Below are 23,073 nucleotides of genomic sequence, written 5' to 3'. Positions count from 1 at the left end.
ATCAATATCCAGGGTATGGAGTTGGTTTGATAGTGATATATTTAATATTTTTCATTTATTAAGTTTTGAAGTCCGACAAATTATAATTTACACATAGGCGTATGTTTGAACACATAACTTGTTCTATATATATCAAAAAAAAAAAATTTTAATTTTTTTGTTAGAAAGAAGACATCAATATGTAGGGCATAGATATTTTTCATAAATTATTTGAATTAGTTTACTATTTTCCCAATACGGTGAAACATAGAAGTTCATACTCATTGAAAAACCAATATTTCATAAAATTTAAAAAACAAGATCATAATAAACTCACAATGTAGTAAAATTATAGTCATTGGAAATCTTTCTTCAAGGACTACCATACTACATTTTGGGTTGTCAAGATCGTTCCATTTGAGCCTTCAACCAATGGTTTTAAGGCCAAAAATCTATAGAAATTTGTAGAGTTTCATAGAAGTATAAAAAAGGGAGTTTGAACGAAGGGGGGTTCAAATGAACCCCCATAAATACCTTTGAACAAAGGGGAGTTCGAATGAGCCCCCCAATATAATTAAAAATTGAAAAGAAGAACCATTAAAGGAGGTTCGCTCGAACGAGGGGTTTCAAGCGAAGTGGGGGGTTCGAGCGAACCCCAAAGGGTAGTTCATTCAAACACCCCTAGTTCGAGCGAACACCCTCTGATTTTTTTTCCCACCATCGCATTTTTCCTTCGTTGGTGAAAGTGGAAACCATTATTGTGAACTCACCCATACAAAGAAATGTCTATGGTTTTCATTATTTTATAAATAAATAATTTGAAAACCCCTCATTAGGTTTTTGGTTGAAAATATGAAATTCCTTTGTTAAAACAACAAATACATTGAACAACTAAGTTATCTTATAAGGCCAAGACTTGACAATAAAGACCTTAAATTGCCATTTTCCATTTTCTAGGATTAGATCCCTTTCAAGAGGTAAAAATGATCTATATTTTTTCTAAGTTTTTGTGTGCTAAATCCATGATCAACAACTATCATTAGATACACAAAAAGGACTAATAATATGGGAGAATCAAAGACTAATCTCAATCTTTTACAAATTATTCATAAAAAATGAATACAAGCATATATTCAAGAACATGATTATAAATCTAATAAATATACTTTTAAATGCTACTCTATATAAATAAAATAATATGTCATATAATCCATTCCTCAATTTATAGTCTAACATTTTACATAGCTTATAGTTTTCTATTAGGGTGACCATTACATCTCCTGAAGTTGTACCTGATAAATTAGCCTATATTAATTATCTAGCATGTAAATTATCACAAAATTCATGTTTATATTATTTACTAAAATAAAGAGACACAGAGGAAACATGAAATGACATACATTAGTAAGTAAACTTGTCAAATATGTATTCCATGTTGGAACTGAAAGGAAGTTAAGGTTGTGGAACAACTCCCTATACTAATCTTGAGAGGAGGGTTATGTAAAACTTTATAGATGTTTACAATAGCTACAAAAACTTAATAGAAATGAACACAAATAACATGCATACCACAATATAGTGATTCATGTGGGGGAAAACCTTTGGGAGAAAAATCTCATACTACAAAAGTCACCTAATATATTATTTAGAAATTAAAAAATAGATTGCAATTTACTTACATAGTAAGCTTCTCACAAGAGCATCACTAACAAAGATCTAGAGGCAACTCAATAGCTGGCATACACTCAAAATACATCGCAACTTACACAACCATAATGTAATACCCTCATAAACTAGGGTTGCCTTCTAGAGCAAGTATAGAACACAAAATTTCCACCATTAGATTTGTGACCCAATGATAAATAGTCAAGATTTATATTGATAAATTATACATAAAATGTGGCATTTGGTGGTATTGTTCTTGAACTCTTACTGAGGCATGAGGCACCTAGATGACAGAAGGGTACCCACCTATAGATGTATATGCAATGTGCATTCGTTCGGGTGAAAACTAGACCTAGCTATCCAGAATTTAGGTATGTGGGGTATTAGGGGATGCTTTAGACTAAAATTAAGGATAAAGAACATATAATTTCTTAATTATAAATAAGGTAAGGTGTAAGTGATGTGAAATTGTATTAGAAGAAATTTACAACATTACATTTTTCCCCCACTTTAGTGAGCATATATGTTCAAGAGAAGATGCATGCTATAGTAAAGTGAATAGAGTCAAGAGTATTTTACCTAGGATGTGAAGGAGATGTAGAGTCTTTTATAAATGAAGAGTTTCCCCTTGTAATGCCCACACATGAGAAAAATCTTATTACATTTTGATAGACTCGATTAGACATTCATTTTTGTGCGATGGATATGATGGACTTGTTTGGATTCACATGATGCGTAGATTTATTTTGACTTTTATATGTACTTCATTGATGATCATTGATAGATATTGTATGCTTCGTGACTTTGGATAATATTGATTTTTCTCATGCTACGTTGCGACCTTATGTGATTTAGATTTCATGATGATGTTTTCATTGCTATGTGTATTATGTCATGGCCGATGCATAGATGGATAAATTTCATTAACTTTTGCTTTATTATGCAATGGATATACTAACCCCTAGTTCTGATTTATGTATGATGCATTGCTCATTGTATGACTTTTGTTGACTGTATGCATAGGGGAATCAACGTCACATCACTCATTGCGAGCAGGATGTGTCATTGTGACATTCCTCCACTTGTCTATTATGTATGCCCATATATATGCACATGTATCATTTTGTGGTTGCAGGATTACAGATATTAAGGCATTCATTCCTCCCGGGCAACTAGGTGCGAGCTCCCCTGGCTTGACAAGTGTGAGTGTGCTTCTTCCCAATGACAATATGTGGTTCAGAGATGTCGTTGGTTCCCTACCCACACTCTAGGTCTAGATTTGATGTCGAGTCCTTATCTGTGTTTGATTGACTGTGTTTGATTGGTTACTTAATACTAGTTATGACTCTATTAGTGATATTGTTATTTTAAAGTTCTTAAGATTTGATGATTTTTAATTCGTTTCTATTTTCGTGTTTTAACTTGGATTAGTGTTCATATTGAGATTTTGGGATCATATTTGGTAATTTGTGTTTTAATCCAATTTAACTCATTGAATGTTCTTGTATTTCATGTTATTGACTTTATTGTTCATTTGACGATTTTAATCTCTAATTAGTTATTTACCTTGACTGCTTTAATTATATTATTTATTTAATGTCGAATTCAATTTCTATTTAGTCATTATTGAGAAGTTTGATTATTTAATGAATTGGTCTATTGGATTGTTAAATCAAGTATATACATACATATACAAGCGTGAATTGAATGATTTAAAGAGAATAAATTATAATATTTCATTCACTATATTTTATTATATTTTACTATATTTTACTATATTTTAATATTTGATTTCTATTTTGAAATTGTTTCTAAAGTCTTACGAGAAAATAGATTTTTAAATTACATAAAATTTAAAATGGGAATATGGAAATCTCAAAATTTTATTATCCCATTTTTTATTAAAAGAGAGCTAGGGTTTCATTTTGGGGCTTTTTAGATGCTTTTCATTCTTGATTTTCTTGGGAGGAAGATGCTAGAGAATTTTTTGAAGGATTGTAGATTTGGATTTGGGAACTTGCTGCTCGAAGATTGATTGTTGCCCCAAATTTCTTTCACCATTTTCCTTCAGAAAGAGGTAGGGTTTTGCCTTTCCTTGTTTTATTGTTTTTCTCTTTCATGATCTGAAAACCAAAAGAAAATTGGAAAGAAAGTCTTTGTTTTTCTTCCTCTCATAAGTTTAAATTCTAATTTCATTCAATAGGTTTTTTATTTGCCAAAAAGATGTTATTATTTCAAGTTGCTGGGTGAAAAACCTCTATTTAATTTCATAGCTAAGATATAGATTTCCTTGGTTGGAGTGTGGAAAGAAACCAAAATAAAATTCTGATTTCAAGAAAACTTGTTTTGATTTAAAACCTTGCTAGCAATTTCTTGTTAAAAAATTTGATTTGGGGACAGATTGTTTCATTATACCCCTTCAGAAAATTTGAATTGGGTTGCATTTCTAAATTTTGATTTGCATGCTAAAAACTCCACTCTTTCCCCCCTGGTGTTGTGTTATTGTTTTCTCCTTTTAAAAAAAAGTATTTTAAATTAAAAAACTAGGGGGCAGTGTATTGGTTAAACCCCATACGGGGGTGGTGCTGTCAGCACCACCCATGGTATGGAGTGGTGCCACCTTGCTAGCAATTTCTTGTTAAAAATTTTGATTTGGGGACAGATTGTTTCATTATACCCCTTCAAAAAAATTGAATTGGGTTGCATTTCTAAATTTTGATTTGCGTGCTAAAAACTCCACTCTTTCCCCCCTGGTGTTGTGTTATTGTTTTCTCCTTTTAAAAAAAAAGTATTTTAAATTAAAAAACTAGGGGGCAGTGTATTGGTTAAACCCCATACGGGGGTGGTGCTATCAGCACCACCCATGGTATGGAGTGGTGCCACGACACCGCTCATACCATGGTGGTACTGGGTGGCACTCCCCACAGTGTGGGGTGGGTGCTACAACACCCTCCACATCGTGGAGGTGTTGCACAACACCCTCCACGGTGTGGGGTGTGTTGTACGCACCACCCAACCATGGGGTGCCAAGACACCACCACCACATACGTGGTGGGGGTGCAACATCGTTAAAAAGAAATGTTTTTTATTTAAACAATATAAATATATATATATAATAAAATATTTAATTAAAAAATATATATTAATAATAATATATATATAATTAATCAATAATATGTTTTAATGGATATTAAATAAATTAAAAATATTTAAAATAATAAAATAGTGATATAATAACCATAAACACAATGACATTTAAAAACAATAATAATATTAATAATATATTTTGATTTTGTATACAATTGTATTGTTAATATTATTATTATTGTGTCATTTTGTAATATTAAATGATTTTGGATATATATATATATATATATATATTATATATATATATATATATATATATATCTGTGTGTGTGTACAATTGTATTATGGATTGGTTTTATAAGTCAAGTCTTCCCGAACTTGTTTAATCACTCTTCCTAGTGGTAGTCAAGAGTCAAGTCTTTGATGTTTGTTTTAGTTCTGGAGGCCGTCTATTTAAGTTGAATTTTTTAATTGAATTTAGATTTTATTGGATGCCATTGATATTTGTAAGTTTATTCTGTTAATTAGACATGCCCTCTTGATGATTTTGGCTACGAGGATGATTTAATTATGCTTCTAATTTTATGTCAACGAGTGTGAAGACCTCATAGGGATTTCATTGATTTGCTTGCAGTAGTGTTATGATTTAGCTTATGCTTTACCTTGGTCAAGGGGCTCTTCCTTTTATATGTGTTTTCTTGGTCTTCTGGGTATGTGAATATTTGTGGTATGGCATTGTTGACGTGTGAGTCAAATTTATTACCTTGTGTAAGAGCCTCCTGCATTGTTCATTTTGGATCCATGTAAAGGGAGTGGACTCCTTTACGACACCCGGGGGTCATGAGAGATGGACTTTCACGAGGTTCCTTGTAAGGATGCGTGAAGTTTGGACCTTTTGGGCATAAGGGAGTTTACCATATTTTAATCAAGTGATAACCAATTAATGAATGTGTATGGGTAGTTAGACAATTTAAAGAGATAATAACTTATTAGTGCCTCATGACTCAGTCCTAGGGAGGATGTTTTAGGCTGAGCATGAGAAGACTGTGGAGACGATAAACTAATCTCCCTTGGTCTCTCTTTCAAAGTTGATATGGCTCCGCATGCCCATAGGCTATTGCCTTGTTCTTGGTTTGGCATGTGATGACACTCCCTCATACATGTGAATCCTTTAGTTACTTTTTCATTCATGTTATGATGTTTTATCGGCCTCTAGAATCTCTTGTTCCTTTTGTTTGTCTAGGTATGGTTATGTGTATGGAGGTTGTGATTGGTATTAGTCCTTTTGGTAAAAGTGTCAACCTAGGTTTAGTGTGTGAGTTGGGACCTAGAGACATCTCCTAGCTCAAGGGGTGGTTCCTTGTAGGTTCCACATTGGCTGGGTGGTTGGAGCTTTTTGCCATTGGGGGTTTTCCCTCTTCTTGGATGTTCTCTTCATGCGTGGACTTGAAGTTTTTTTCATGTTGATTTTGTATCCTTTGAGCAGATTTATGTATTGATTACTTCATGACTTGAGACACTTTTATCATGTACTAGATCAGGAATGTTGTATAAGAAGTGAGTTAATTCTCACAATTTTACTACCATGTAATAATAACCTTCATTATATCCATGATTAAGCTTTATATTAGACCTTCGAATGGAAATATTATAAGTTACTAGTATGTAAGAAAAAAGAAAGAAGAAAAGGGCATACTCTTGTTAGTATTGTCTTATCATTTGTCAGCCATGTATTCCCTTCAATTGGATACATAGAACATGAATGGATTTGTCATACATGATATGTGAAGTAGATTGGATAATTGTAATTGCAATGTGCTTATAGACAATTAGTTAAATCAGCAATTCAATCATTTATGTAGTATTAATATGTTGGATAGTAATTGTGTAGATGTGATCTCAATGCAATAGAATATGGATATTTATTACTTCCTTCATGTTATATATTTGACAATGAAAATGATCTAATACTTGAACATTCAATACCTTCATGTAAAAATAGATGTAATTAAGTAGAAGATACTATCTTGTTATGAGATTAAATGATTGGAACAATGACATTAAACAAAAACCTCTTAGACCATCTATTCTAAGGCATGGAAACACAAGATTATTGATGACATGGTTGGAATCTTGGAACCTAGAATAACACCAAGGCTGAAAATTGTATTGAAACTCCGTAAATAGATATCATTAAGAACTAAATAGGATTACATAAAATTGTATTAAGGCTGCAATAAAACTATTGTTGCATAAATAGTATCATGAGCTTGTAGTTGCATAAGCAGGTTAATGTGCATGCTTTTGGTTGATGCATTAAGTTGTGGACAACATTATAGGAGTAATCAATTTAGCCACGACAGATCGTAGTTGTCATGTTAAGGTATAAGTATAAGGATAAAAGTAAATGCATGAAGCTAAGTGCAAGGTTGGTCATTATGGTATCTTCTTATTGTGTTCAAGCTAAGGATAAGGATATGTATTCATAGGTATTGTGCATTAGCAAGATCTTAATATGTAGGTTGTGATATGCATATGGTCATGTAAGTTTGTGGTAATGTTCGCATTGGGTTCCCAAGTGGAGCTAGTGGCTGTAAGGAAGTATATCGTACCTAATTAGTGGTAATTAGGTAATGTTGATGTTAGCATGCATTAAGATTATTTGAGGACAACAATAGTAGCATATCATGTGAAGTGCATGATATAGGTTAATATGAATACATGCACTTGTAGTTGTGTCTATGATTAAGTTAGATCATTAGGATCATAAATGTGAATTATCATGATGATGGTAAATTAAATGTATTGATCATAAAACATAAATGACGTAGGACTAAGTAGTGACATCAATGCCCTAGGGAAAACAATGAGACCATGTAAACCATTAAACCTTATAAACATGACTTCACTTGTGTTAGTAACATGATGTATGAAACAACGGTTATGCACTTAACGTTAAATAAAAACTAGTGAACCAATTCTTAATCATAATGCCTAGTTAAGTTAAATGTAAACATTATTAGTAAACAAAAAAAATTATCCCTCTGTTGGTTTAGTTGTAGTAAGTTTTCCCGGGGTTTGTTGGTGGGCGCTACACCCCCAAGGAAGAGACCTGGGTCAAAGCTTGCATAAGAACTATTAAACTATATCACCATAGAAGTGTTAGTTGTAGAAAAACACATTAGGTGAAAAAGTTAATTTAAATATCAAAAATCTTAGAAATAAGACAACACCAATATATTTGGCTAGAAATCTATATTATGTTAGGGTCTATATGACAAGCCAATAATCCTATGACTACTGCAAATTGTGTTGTAAGATAATCATTGAAAAAAAGACATGTATGTGTATATAGGCAAAGTCAAGTGGGATGCCCCCGCACTAGACAACAACAAGATAGTTTAATGCAAAAATATTTTGAGAATGCATGATAGAATTGAGAACTAAGAAGTACTTTAGCCCCCCTTAGAAAATGACTCATGCTACGTAAAGGAGCACAAGTGATTGATTCTAAGGAGAAGAGATGTTGTATCATTAAAACTTAACAAGATGTACTGATGGAATGCTAGCTTGTAATAGATAACATGTAAAACCCATAACATCAACAAAAGGGAAGTGTATAAAAGAGATAGGGGATCCTAGTATTTAGGGTCAGTAGGATTCATTTTAGTAGAATCAATATATGACTGCATATCAATCATCATCATATCCCCAAATATTTCAAATCATGAAGAAGAATCATATGAAGACAAAATACAAATTTGAGTCAACATGGAAAAGGCCTAATGGCTTGACACTTTGTATTGTCCCTAAATTTCAAAAATTAAAGTATTATAAAAAGAATAATAATGATACAAATGTCTCGAGGAAGTATACAACAAATTTTCTCCCATGTATCCAAGTACCCATGAGGGTATCATGGGTCCTTCGAGAGAGAGAACAAACATATACAAGAAAGTATGAGAGAACACAACAAATAGGAAAACGGAAACCTAAAGACATGAAGAGGCACTACTCTAGTAAATTACCTCCAACAAGTCATCAATCTCCTCCTAATATGATCATTGGTGGAAGGAGGTCAATATTGAAGAGGCATAATGACTAAGTCAGTGCTAGGCATCTCTCCTATAAAAATTACTAGGGATGAAGCTACCTCAACATTCCCATATTCAAGTTCCTATGAGTCGAGTATCAATGTCCTTGTAAAGATAGTTGACAACACTACAATATCATCTAGGCAATCATACATTTTTCCTATCTTAAGGAGAATGTAGTAGCATATTTCATAAGTATACCCTAGAAACATTGGTCATAATTATACCCTAGCAACCCAAGACAAATGGATCTTATAGGAATCCTTTAAGTATCATTTTTCCTATCTTAAGGAGAAGTTTTGGAGACATCCCTATAAATGTAGAGGAACTGATAAGACCTATCCCCTACATAGGCACTTCTTTAGACTTAAAATTTGATTTTTATTATATTAAAATATAATATTCTCATTACTTATAATATTTGATTTTTTGAATATTGTTACATTGTAATTTAGATATCTAGAGGAATATTTAAAAGACTTATTGAAGATGTTTATGGATTAATTTTGTTGAGAAAAAATCACTCTTGTGAATTTTGTAGTCTTGTACATTCATATTAGATTTTTTTTGATAGGGTAATTTATACAACTTATAAGATTTTGATTACTTACTGCAACAAACATATTGTTGATACCCTTTGAAGGGAATCTATATAGAAAATACACTGCACACACTCCTACTACTTAGTATTCATTATAAAAGTGTTTTACCTTCAACATATCCTATTCATATTCATTATTGTTCTATTATTCTAAATTGTGACACCGTTCTTCTACAGTGTGTACCTTGTAACAAATTTCTTCTTGATTCCATGATATTTATAAAAATTATAAAAACTCATTTCTCTAGCTCTAATAGAATTGATTACCTTTATGCATTCACCACTTTATTTACAACTATTGCTTTGAAATATTTGAACATTTTGAGGACTTCACACTTATTTTTGAGAGCATAATTTATTTATTTTTCATAAACCATCAATAAAATTATCTTAAAATAAATACTTTCTCCTAATGACGGAGTCTACATTGCCTCACATAATTCATTGTGAACAAGATTTAATGTTTCCTTTTCTCATAAAGGCATTCACGTTGTAAAATATTACTTGTGTTATTTCTACAAAATATAACTTTCATATGAATTGATTGGATCTTCAATTAGGCATAATATTTTAACCACTTGCTTCATTTGCAATAATTTGAAACTTTAAAAATAAGATGTTTAAAAAATTTCTTTGAGCTCTCCTTAAGATTTTGATTTTTTACTTTTGATTTACAGTGTGAACATTTGGTTTAGATTTTCATCTCAACCTTTACAATCTACTTATCACTTAGAAATATCGTTAGTATATATGAACATATTATCTTAAAATAATAATTTGTAACTCTTTTATATAAGTTGTCCAACACTAATGAGATTATGTTTCAATTGATGAAACAAGAAAATGTTTCATATATTCTTTCTTTCACCATTTTTTATAAAAATATTAATCACACCTTTAGCCTTAATTAACACTTTATTATAATTACTTAACTTTACTTTATTGGTGATTTTATGTACACTAGGCTTTTGGGTTCCTCCACTTTTTGTGGTCTCCTTCCTCGCTTGAGGAGACCTTAGTTCAAGTTAATCTTACTAGTAAAAGGTTGTGGAAAGCCTTTCAAAATTTGTTGCTTGTTGACTAGTGCTACTTAGGGGTTTCTCAAGAAGATTGCTTAAGTTTCCTTCCTGAACCCCTCTGTTTTGATTATGTAATTTTGTTGTGTCTAGATCCTTGTTCCCACCGGTTTGATTCTTTGACCAAAAGTGTCTTTTCAAAAAAGGGTTTGCCCTTTATTGGTTTTGTTGTTTTTGTGGTCTCACTACTTGTGAGTTCCTCCCTTTTGTGTGCTTGCATGGTGGTTCTGTAATAGTTTGGGCATCTCCTAGTTTTATCTATTGAAAACATCTCAAGTAAGAAGATGAAGGCAATTGCAAAGAACACAAAATAGAAGGGATCAAGGAATAGTTAATAATAATAGAAATGTTAAGATTGATTTTCAGACTTTACGAATTATATTTCGAGATAGACTAGATAAAGTTGCTACACCAAGAATGTGCTACATTTGTCAAGAAAGTTATCTTGCAATGAAGGTTGTAAGGATACGTGAAGACCCTATTTGCCATCGATGTCAACAAAAGAAGAATGTTCATTGATTTTTAGTATTAAATAGGGATTTTGGTCCACATCCATTAGAACTTACAAATTTAACACATTTATAGAGGAAATGTTGATTGTGCATGTCGACCCAATTCTTCAAGTTACACATGCAACTGGAGGTCAATATAAACATAAAGGACATAGCATAATTTTTAATGAGAAGTAAGCATAATATCTAAAATTTGACCATGTTAGATAAAAGATTTATCAATTATGAAGTTCATATAGAGTTTGATTTAGATGCAATGAATATGTATTTGTGAGTCCAATAATAGAGATGGATGAAGGAAACATTATTTATCTCATTACATCAATAATATCTAAATCATCAAATTCTCAAAGAGAGATAGAACTAACTCAACATTAGGGCAAATAACCCTAATGTAGATCCTAAGTCACTAATTAATTGGCAAATAAATGGATCATCTCTTGTGAATAAGCAGGTCACTAAAGGATTACTTGATATGGTTTTTCTAGCATTGTTTTTAGATGGATGATGTGATTGGATAGAACCATGAATGGGGAGAGAAAGCATAATAATGCTTTATTCAAATAAAGAAAGAAAAAAGATAAATTAATACTTTGCATGCCATGTTGTCAATGCTACTAGCATAGATATCTTAAATACATCTATCTATAAAATGTTCAGAGATATCAATGTCAGGGTGCTTATCGATTCTCAATAATAGTTTCAATATTGGCACCTCAAAACTAATATCTTTCAACATGTTTTAGATAGACATATTTAAGATATATGTGTGAGTTAAATTTCTAAGAATGTTTTCTACAAACTTTTGATCAATTATTTATTTTCTATACAATCTAATTTTATTAACTACATTCATACTATATTAAAAAAATTATTTTTACAAATTGTCAAGATTTATCCTATGAGAATCCAATTTAACTACTTTCACCTTATTGTTCCCTAATAGATTATTTCAAAACACATCCCATGGCCTCTTAAATCTATTTACTGGTGCAACCTTTAAAAAATTAGCTCATATATTATTATTGAATTAGAGAATTTTTTTTGGCTTATGACAAAACTTGATAGGCTACAACTTACCTTTTTCCTCTGACCTATATCTTACCTGAGCTTACTTTTTGGTAACAAAATTAGTGCAACTTCTTTCTTTAGTGATGACAGATAAATGTTGCAATCATCCTTTATGTCAGTTGGTGGTGGCAGACTCTAAAATTGTGATCTATACTAAAATATTTTGCAACTTTTTTCTAAAACAATCCCCTCATAAAATTTGTTGTCGGCCTTTTTGAAGCGACAATTATGTTTGTGGCTGGTGGACTTCAAATTTCTTAATGAATTTGGCATTCTCCTCTTTGTCCACATGATGGACTTCAAACTATTGTGGTTGAATTTCTTTAATATTTTTTTCTATATTGTGTCGAAAAAAGAAAAGAAAAAAAGCTTATAAGATGCAATCTTTGTAGGAACTAGGATGTTAATATATTATGAACATTGAGTTGTTTTATTTAAACATCAATAAATATAATGAATGGAAATTATCAATCCATACAAAAAATTGGAAGAACAATTATATAAACCGTCTCAACGTAATGATGTGATAATCATATTTACCCACTTTTGAACTAAAAAGACAACCAAAAGAAATTTCTAAATCATAAGCTAGACAAACTCTTTATTGACATTAACTTAAATTTGTGCTCCCACTAACACAACAATCCTACATATATATATTTCATTGAAAAAAAATATAAAATTAACTACTAGATCTGCAGTTCCCATTACAATAATATTTCAATGCACGTATAAAAAGCCATGAACATGACATTTTCATCATTACAAATTAGAATGCATATTATATCTAGAAACAAACTTGTTCCCTAAAGAGTATGGGTATAGACTAAAAGATTATTCAGCCATTTGAAATACATATTAATTGGCTAGAAGGACAAACATACGTACTAAGTGGCTAGAAGGACAAACATACGTACTAAGTGGCTAGAAGGACATGAGGAGTCATCTGCCACTTCTGAAGTCCGCTCTGAGCCCTTCGATGCTAAACGAGGAACTGCACTGCTCTGGTATTGAATAAGCGGCCCTAATTCCCTCGCTTTTTTCTTTCTCATCAACTACTATCAGCCCAACCATTTCTTCCGGGTTGTCTGCTACATCATTATTCACCCACGCATGCGGTCTTTCGCCTCCTTTACTCCAAAGCAATTCCTGAACCACCTCTTTCATAGAAGGTCTCTTCTCCCCTTCTACGCTAAGGCATTCCTTCGCTAGCGCCGCCACTCTTCTCATTGACTCCATGTTTTTACCTTCATCCACATCAAGACGGGGATCTATGATTTCCCTGAAACCTGTTGTATTCACAGTGGAGAGGAAAAATATGGCCAGGTTGCTCTGGTTCTTCATCCTTTCATACGAAACGGGCTTCAACCCCGTTAGAAGCTCGACCAGAACCACCCCAAAGCTGTAAACGTCACTTTTCTCTGTAAGCTGAACTGTTTGGAAGTATTCGGGATCCAAGTAACCCATTGTTCCCTGCACTACTGTAGTGATGTGCGTTTGCCCCATTGGCACCAAACGAGACACTCCGAAGTCTGCAACTTTTGGATTATAATCATTGTCCAGCAGAATGTTGGAGGATTTGACATCTCTGTGGACAATCGGTACTGACGCTGCAGAGTGCAAGTATGACAAAGCTTCTGCGGTTTCAGTGGCTATGCGCAGGCGCTGCTCCCATGGAACTTGCTGATGCTCTTCCTTGTTATCATGCAGATGGTCGAACAATGTTCCATTTGAAATGTATTCATAAACCAAGAGAGGAACCGCAGTTTCCAGGCAGCACCCGAGTAATTTCACCACATTTCTGTATTAATTTGGCTCAAAATAGAAACTTCATTAATAAACTGGTCGATTTCTTTGGAATCAACTTCCCTAGACTTCTTGACAGCCACAACAAGTCCATTGGTGAGAGTGCCTTTGTAAACGGTGCCATACCCACCAGTTCCCAGGATCAAATTTTGAGAGAACTTATTGGTGGCTTTCTCGATCTCGTTCAAAGAGAAGAGCTTCATGCCCTCCACTCCTCGAGATGAAATCAATCTTTCCAAATGATCTCCTCCATTCTTCTGAAAGTTCCTTTCTTTGACGCGCTTGGATTGTCTTAACTTCAAAATCCAGAAGAGAGTGCCACCGCCTAGTAGTACAGCTATTAGTATCCCCAATAGCCCTACATTCGTCAAACGGAAAAACTGTTACCGCAGGAAATGTAAACCAGATAGGGTAATAAATACATCTGTTGAATGCCCAGAATAGATACCTGCGATTATTGATGAAGTTTGAAAGCAACCGAAACTTGTGCATATTTCTATTTCTGGAGCAGGATAAAATCATTAGAGGAGAATCTCAAATGAAAAGAAGAAAAACAAACGAATGTTATGGAAACATAAAAGAACAATTTGTACCTCTGCATCCCATGCCTTTCTTGTATCCATCCCCGCTATAGCCAATCTTACACTTGCATACATAACCCCAAGATTTATTTTCACACTCTGCGTTTGGAGAACACTGGTATGAATTGTTAGCTTTATCCGAGGGGCATGTGTCGCCAGGAATTGCCCAGTCTAGACGCATAGAATAAGGGCAATCTTCGAATTGGAACTTTAATCCGGGATTCGAACCGAAACTCTCACGGTCAACTAGAGCAGAGGCGGAATGGCTACAATTTCTTGTTTCATTAAAAGAGAGAAATTCTGCACTGACGCTCATCCTGGTGTAACCTCCCGGAACCGGTATTTTACAACAACTATTATCTTTACATGCCAATGGTTTGACAGAGCGTGTCTGATTACACGAAGAATAGCAAGACCCCATGAATGCATCCGGTCCAGTGGCCAAAGACATTCGATATTTGCCATATATGCTACAGCCAACAACAAAGAAGTTATTAAACTCAGAAATCCTGAAAGGCCCTCCGTCGGAAAGGTTGAATGTTCTGGTGATTGTCTTGTTAGCCGGTTTGTTGCATGGTAAAGCATACGAGGCAGCGGCGTCAACCAGAATGTGGTCGTAAGACATATTTAGGACTTTTACAAGTTCTCTCGGAAGGATTGGGAGATAGGGGGTACCAGGGTGAGAACTCGATTTATTTTCGCAAGCTATTTCAAAACCAGGCAAACCACATGTGCTTCCGAGCAATCGGAAGGGATAAGGAATTGCCAGATTTCCGCATGTTTGAGAATTTGAGCCAAAACAATTATCTGCTTTGAGTGATAAAAGTTGAGCAGAAAAGTAGAGCAAAATCCATTGAATTGAACATATAATTGTAAATTTCGACATGGAGATCTAATTCAGTGAATCAGGCAGGCCTAAAATGTAATATATCAAGCTATGATCTCCGCTCTGCATATATTCAGATTGTGGATGGAAGCATCGTTGGCAGTTTCAAGACACAATACTTTTTGAAAAGTCGCCCTAGACGTGTTTTAGTTATATCAGGATTCCTCTTTCCTTTGTTTTGGATTTGATCGTATCAGCACGGCTTGTCAGCTGAGTTAAAACAGCCTGTAAAATAATTTAACAGTCAATAAGAATATAAAATTTACGTGTACAGTTAATAGATATTTCTTATCAATTGTCCTTTGGAATGGTAGGTAAAATATTGAACAGTAACTTATGTTTCAAATCTTATTACTGCCGACCTTTCTCCTGATATAACTTGGTCAATGGCTCTCCATATCGTCAAACTTCTAACATGTATGTCAATTGATGAAACGTAATTTCCAACTGCATTCGAACGGACTGTTCTTGTTAGTTCTTGACTTGACCAGCTAATTACAGTGACTAATTGAAATGAATTGAATTGATCAATTCAACAGAGCCATCCAAACATCCACGCTTATTATCTAGGCTTGTCATTCAGAACTTTCCTCGAATAAGTAAAGTAAACACAAGCGTTTCCATTGAAAAATTCAAGCTCACTTAATCAAACTACATCCATACACGTTCTTTGAAATTACTTGTAAGTTTCTTCCCCGGATAAAATTTTCACTTCCATCTATTACATGTGAACCACAGGAAGTTAACCTTTTCATGCCAAAAGATGGTCGGTATTTATATCTTATAATCTAAGATACAAGTCAATTTATATTATATATTCTAAGATGGTATTCATATATATCCATACCATCTAACTAGAATCAAAATAGTATGAACGATATGATCAAAATGTTGTTCTCAATTGTTGTTCCTAGCTATAGGTGGATTGTTCTATGTCACACCTACATATTTTGATAGGTTTTTAAGAGGGAAATTGAATCCGTCAAAAAGGATTTCAGATTTACCACAATACCTGGATTAAAGGTCAGCAATGATAGTTAAAGGGAAAGTAATGTTTTATGTAAACTACATAGAAAATCTATAAAGTATGTCATTATATGTTTTTGAAAAGTTTGTAAAATTTTATCTAAACTTGCACAACATAGTAAGATCTAGCTAGAAAGAAAGAAGAAAACTTGTAGCACAGAGAGAAAAAATGAGAGAAAGAATGAGAGTAAAACTATTTCATTGATTAATTTACAAATAAATTACAAAATATAGAGGCTTCGCCAAAGCAAAAAATGAAGGAAAAATAGGAATTAAACTGAAAAAGCAGAGATATTCCTTAGCTTAACAACTAAGTTAAAAATAGTTTTATCCAAATCATGGGATTAAAACAGAAATCCATGATTAAAATCCCATATAACATAGAGGAAAAGTTGATTTACGTGCACTATCACCCCCCCTTAAGTCTAACTAAGGAGACAAAAGCCTAAGAAAAGGAAAGAGGAAAGAGGAAAAACCTAGTGGGAACAAAATCCCCCCTCAAAACTTACACTAACTCTGCATGGCATCTTGTATGCCGCAACGTCCTTCACCCCAAGAAGGCCTCGTAGAAAGTGAAAATGAAAAGATAGGACCCTTTTCTACCTCCAACAAAGAAGAGAAAGAATGTCAATACAGAATGTAGCATGGTGAATGTTGTAGTAGGTTCCTATGCAACAAATGATGCCTTTTCCTTTCAAAAGATAAAAACCTTGAGTTGTCAAACTAATGAATTCTCACTCAATTGAAATGTATGAAGGAATCAAGATGACAGGCTCACGAAAATAATCTTGTTTCTCCAATCTAATGCTAAAATATGACTTTTCCATACAAGACTCAAGAACAGTGACCGTTGTAGTGTGAGATTTTTTCAAATGTGAATCAGGATGTGTCAAGATAGTAGCATGGACTGGCTGAGAGAGTACAAGACAATCCAAACCAAAAGAACATGCATCTCAATGTGAGCTAACATTGGAGATATGGCATGTGTCCTCAATATTGTCATCATGATCAAGAAGAGATTGAACAAACAAATGATAAATGTTTGATAGGATGATATCTCGCTCATCAAGAGGAAAATAATGAAACTGCTAAAGAGAATCTAAGGTAGCATTCAAAGAAACCAAAATCTCTGTCCAATTGGTAGGTGGAGGTGACTGAATAGCTACCAATACTAGAGGTGTAGAAAGAGGAGAAGCAAGAGGAGATGTCTCTATGTAATCAAGACAATCAAGGCTCTTCCAATAAGCAATTTCCTCTTTAGTGTCGTCATCATACATAGGATTATCATCATTATCAAGGGAGATACGCATGTCTATAGTTGGATCATCTAGGAATGGAGGTTCAGTGGGATCTCCATACATTTCCCATAAAGTGAGCCAAAGAGAGCAAGGGCACTCAATGTGTGATAGAGCCCATGATGTGTGGTCCCCAACACTTAAACCATTAATCCTAAGACATGATCATTTCTACTTTTTGATGCAAATTTATACCAGCAAGTACTTGGTTCAGGAATAAGCCCATACAAATGTGGCAATAGATGAATCCATTGACAATGGTTTAGGATTCCATCATGTCATGACTTGTAGTTTCCTTCTTCCAAAGTGATGATAGCTAGATGATGTTTTATTCCCATTTAAGACTTAGATTATGTTGGCCATTTGGTGGAATTGATTATGTGTTGCATTGATGTTTTGTCATTGATGCCGACACTAGTTGTTTGGATGCTTTACTAGCACCCTTTTGTCACGGTAGATTGAGTGGTTTTTGGTTAACTTGGATGCGGCATGATCCGGTAGGCTTCGGTATAGTTTGGTGATGGAATTGGATTGTTCATGATACTCATGCTCATATTTGGTCATTTGGGTTTTGTCTGATGAATGGATGCTATCATGCTTGCTTAGAAGCTTGGTTTCTAGTTCCGGCGAGGGTTTCACCGACAAAGTTTTTGCTGAAGATCTTCTATGAATTGCATACGTGGTGTTCATGCAACTTCTGGTGGAGTTTCAGGATGTTGGTGGTGATCATGTTCGAGACTTGGCGGATGGAGATCATTGCTAAAACGTGTGAACCTATATTGGGTCATGGTTGATCTAGGTTATGGACTAGATTTAATGTAACGTGTAGATTAGACCTATTGATGTATTTCTGGGATGTCTTATGTGTTAGATATTATTTGTTTGGTCTAAGGCCGACATGGTTTGTAATTATGTAATTGGTTTATTGTCTGGTGGCCAATCTGATTGTTTATGGTTGAGAGTTTGTATATATAGATGTAAGATCTCATTGTAGATCATCATGGTTATTATTAGAGGTCATGGTGAAGGAATGTAATGTGCGAATAATGTAATATCATTCAGGCAGAGGAGTTGGTCGATCATTGGAGATCAAATTAGGTTTATGTAAGAGGATTTAGTCCTCCAGTATTGAGATTAATTGGAACTATACACAAGCATAGGAGATGTTATCTTTTACAGTTCAACACTTCTCCGGATTGTAGTCTAGATTTATATGTAGTCAGTGAGGCTCCTTTTGTGATGAGCAGTGCACTCTAGGATGTTGGCCTTCCTGTAAGTGCAGGGACCTCAATTGTAATTCACCTACTTACAGTAGAAGTATTATCTGATTGTGGGTAGGCTTCCCACCATGGTTTTTCCCTTTACCGGGTTTTCCACATATAAATCTTGGTGTTATGTGGATGACTTTTATTCTATGATTATTATTTATGCTTAATTGGATTAACTGCTATTCTAGTATTAATATTTTGGGTTCCAGTATTCAAGTTTAAACTTCTAATGGTTCTAGTAATCTATGACAACTGATTCACCCCCCCCCCCCCCCCGCTCTCAGTTGTCTTCCAGTTATTTGAACTGTCTAACAATTGGTATCAGAGCTTTGGTTCTCTCTATAGAAAGCTTAACCGCTTGAGGAAGATCCTATGGCGACTAACAGTTCAAGTTCATCCAGTTCTTCTGGAGCTATCTTTCAGAGGGATGTTCTGAGGCTTGATGGAACAAATTATACAGTATGGAAGATTCAAATGGAGACTCATTTGAGATGTCTTGGCAAGGAGATTTGGGAGATCACACAGAATGGTGTCACACCCTATAATCTGGGATCTGGCAATCCTCCTCCGGAAAACCTGGACAAGGAGCTTGAGAATGATTGTAGAGAAAGAAAAGCCCTCTTGTGTGCACTTTTTGATTAGCAAATAATGAGATTAACCGACAAATCATCTAGAAAGGCTATATGGGATAAGTTGGAGACTCTTAATGAAGGTGACCCTACAATGAAGATTGCTAAACTTGATGGTTACCGACTTAAAAAATGAAGGCTACTCCTATCAATGAGTTGAGAACAATGGCTAATACATCTGTCAACAGAGATACTTTGGCTAGGAAACTATCTGCTTTTGAGCTTGAGGAATTTGGACCTTTTGGAGTTGTGAACACTGAACCTTCTTTTCATGTATCTACATCTACAACCGGTAAGAAAGATTGGAAAGAATTGAATGCAAAGGAATTAGAAGATATGAAGAGAGAAGATGATGAGTTTGAGAAACTTGAAGCACTATTTGCTAGAAGAGTACCTAAAGGACTAGTAGGAAGTAAGTATAAAGGAAAAACACCTTTCAAATGTTTTGCATGTAATAAGATTGGTCATTTTGCATCTATATATCCTGAAAGGAATTCAAGATTTGAAGAAAGAGTTATAAGATCATTTAAGGCTAACCTTAGATATCATAACAAGTATAAATACAAGAAAAATAGAGACAAATCATGCTACATAGCGGATGAGGAAGGCATTACTAATTCAAATGATGAACCGGCATAAGACTCTGCTAGTGGATCCGAAAATGGGAAGGAATGGGTGTTCTTGGCTATCAAAGAGGATGATTCGGAGCTAGAAGAAAATGTACCTGAAGAGAAGGCACTTGCTGCTAAAATTAAAGACAAACATGAATGGGTAATTGACAGCAGTTGTTCACACCATATGACTAGAGATAAAGGAAATTTTCTATCTTTGTAAGAATTTGATGGGAGTCTAGTTAGATTTAGAGATGACAAAGCATGTATGATCAAAGGAAAAGGAACTATATCATTGGATGGTAAGAACAATACTGACAATGTTTATTCTATTGAAGGTTTGAGGTATAATATTTTGAGTGTAGGACAATTGGTAGATAAGGGATTTCAATTACAGTTCAAGGATGGAAAATGCAAAATCATTAACAGATCTGGTTTGGAGATTGCAATCGATACACAAACAAAAGGTAATATATTTCATTTGAAGTCTAGTGAGAAGACATTTTTGATTACACAGATTGATGAGAGTTGGCTATGGCATAAAAGGTTGTGTCATGTGAATTTTGATTGCATTATGAAGATCAGTTCAACTAAGGTAGTTAGGGATATACCTAAGATTATGAAGCCCTATAATTCAATATGTAAAGAATGTCAAATGGGTAAATAGGTCAGGACCACTTTTAGAGGTATACAAGATAAATAAAATGATGTTCTTGATCTTATTCATACTGATTTGTGTGGCCCTGCTAGAGTAAAAAGTTTTCACGGTGATAGATATTTTATGGTAATCATTGATGATTACTCTAGAATGATGTGGGTTACTTTTCTAAAATAAAAATCTGAAGCATTTGAGAAGTCTAAGATCTTTAAGGGCAAGTGTAGGATCATGGTGTGCCAAAACAGGCCCTTAAGTGGCAATGAAATTTCAGAAAATCAGAGTTATGCAACTTGACATGAAAATTTGAATAAGTTGTGAATATTATTTTTAAAATATGTAAGAAGAGAATCTATAGAAAATTGAATGTAGTTTCTAAGCTACTAGTTGTTTTTTGAAAAAAAAATCTCTATTTGATGAAAATTTCAAATTTCAATGCAGTGGTACTAAACTTTCAAGAAAAAGATAAGAAGTAGACATATGTCTGACCACCCTAATCACAATCAAACCATAATATTTTGTTATAATATTTATAATATAAGTATTAGACTCATGTCTGGATGTGACACATGTTTTTTTGTAATTTTTTAAAACGTAAATAATTATTTATGATTTTTTTACTACAGCTTTTCAGAAATTCAGAAACTCTAATGTCTAACCACCTTAACTTGGTCAAAACCTTATGAAATTTTTTTTTATTTTTGTTTTTCCCTATAGTAGACAAAGCATAGGGTGTGATACATGTTTTGGATTCAAAAAATGTTATACCGTTTGAAGGTTATGAGTGTTTTTCAATCAGTATATCAATCAGGACTTTTGTAAGAATTCAATTAGAAAATAAATAATATTTAATTATTAAAGTTGAAATAAGACAAGCCTTATATTATTGGAAAGCTAAGAACGTCCTTAAAAAACCCTTTTATTTAATCAATTTTGGGTATAAAAAGAGTCGTCAGCCACCAGTGTAAAGTCTGGAAAATCAAGGAATACTAAAAAACAAATTTTTTCAGTTGACTTTCCAGGCTTGTCACTTCCAAGCCAAATCCGAAAGCATTCCCAAGCCAAAATTTCAAATTTGAAATTTGTAGAACAAAAATCGGATATCCCGATTATATTGGGTATCCGATTTTAATAAGTAAATTCACTAACTAAATTTGCACATAATTAATCTATTGTTTATTAATATATAATATTTTAATATATTAATTTATAAATAAATTAGTATATGATATTAGGGAGAGGGAGAGGGGGGAGTGGGGGGAGAGAGAGAGAGAGGGGGGGGGAGAGAGAGGGGAGAGGGGGGAGGGAAGGGAGAGAGAGGGAGAGAGAGAGAGAGAGAGAGAGAGAGAGAGAGAGAGGGAGGGGAGGGGGAGGGAGAGAGAGAGAGAGGGGGGAAAGAGAGAGAGAGAGAGAGAGAGAGAGAGAGAGAGAGAGAGAGAGAGAGAGAGAGAGAAATTAGGGGAGGGGGGAGAGAGAGAGGGTGGATATAGAGAGATAGAAAGAGATAGATAGATTAGGGGAGAGGGAGAGAGAGATTATGGGTCCTATGGTGTCCTAAGGGGTCATATTGTGTCCTACGACCCCTTAGGAAACCATATAACCCCTTAAGACACCAAATTCTATCGTTATAGGTCACATTGTATCTTAAGGGGTCATATTGTGTCATGCGACCCCTTTAAGAGACCATATGACCCTTTAGGAAACAATATCACCCTTTATGACTCTATACGATGTCGTTATAGGTCATATGATCCCTTATAACAATATATGGTGTTGTTAGGGGTCATATGGTGTCCTAAGGGGTTATGGGACACCATATGATCCCTAAGGACAACATATGGCCCCTTATGATACCATATTGGGTTGTTATGGGTCCTATGGTGTCCTAAGGGGCCATATTGTGTCCTACGACCCCTTAGGACACCACATGACCCCTTAAGACACCAAATTATATCATTCTGGGTCATATTGTGTCCTAAGGGGTCATATTGTTTCATATGACCCCTTTAAGACACCATATGACCCCTTAGGACATAATATGACCCTTTACGACTCTATATGATGTCTTTATGGATCATATGACCCCTGATGACACCATATGGTGTTGTTAGGGGTCATATGGTGTCCTAAGGGGTCATGGGACACCATATGACCCCTAAGGACAACATTAGACCCCTTATGACACCATATGGTGTTGTTTTGGTGACGTTAGGGGTCATATAGTGTCCTAA

The 23,073-nt window shown here is 34.2% G+C and overlaps 1 pseudogene; it reads right to left on the bottom strand.

Moving 5' to 3' along the window:
• Positions 1 to 12,953: 12,953 nt before the first annotated feature.
• Positions 12,954 to 23,073, bottom strand: part of LOC131073488 (uncharacterized) — a 61,592-nt pseudogene continuing 51,472 nt past the window's right edge.

This window comes from Cryptomeria japonica, chromosome 1 (genome assembly GCF_030272615.1).
Source record: "Cryptomeria japonica chromosome 1, Sugi_1.0, whole genome shotgun sequence".
Classification (NCBI taxonomy): domain Eukaryota; kingdom Viridiplantae; phylum Streptophyta; class Pinopsida; order Cupressales; family Cupressaceae; genus Cryptomeria; species Cryptomeria japonica.
This window is presented reverse-complemented; position numbering and strand designations above follow the sequence as displayed.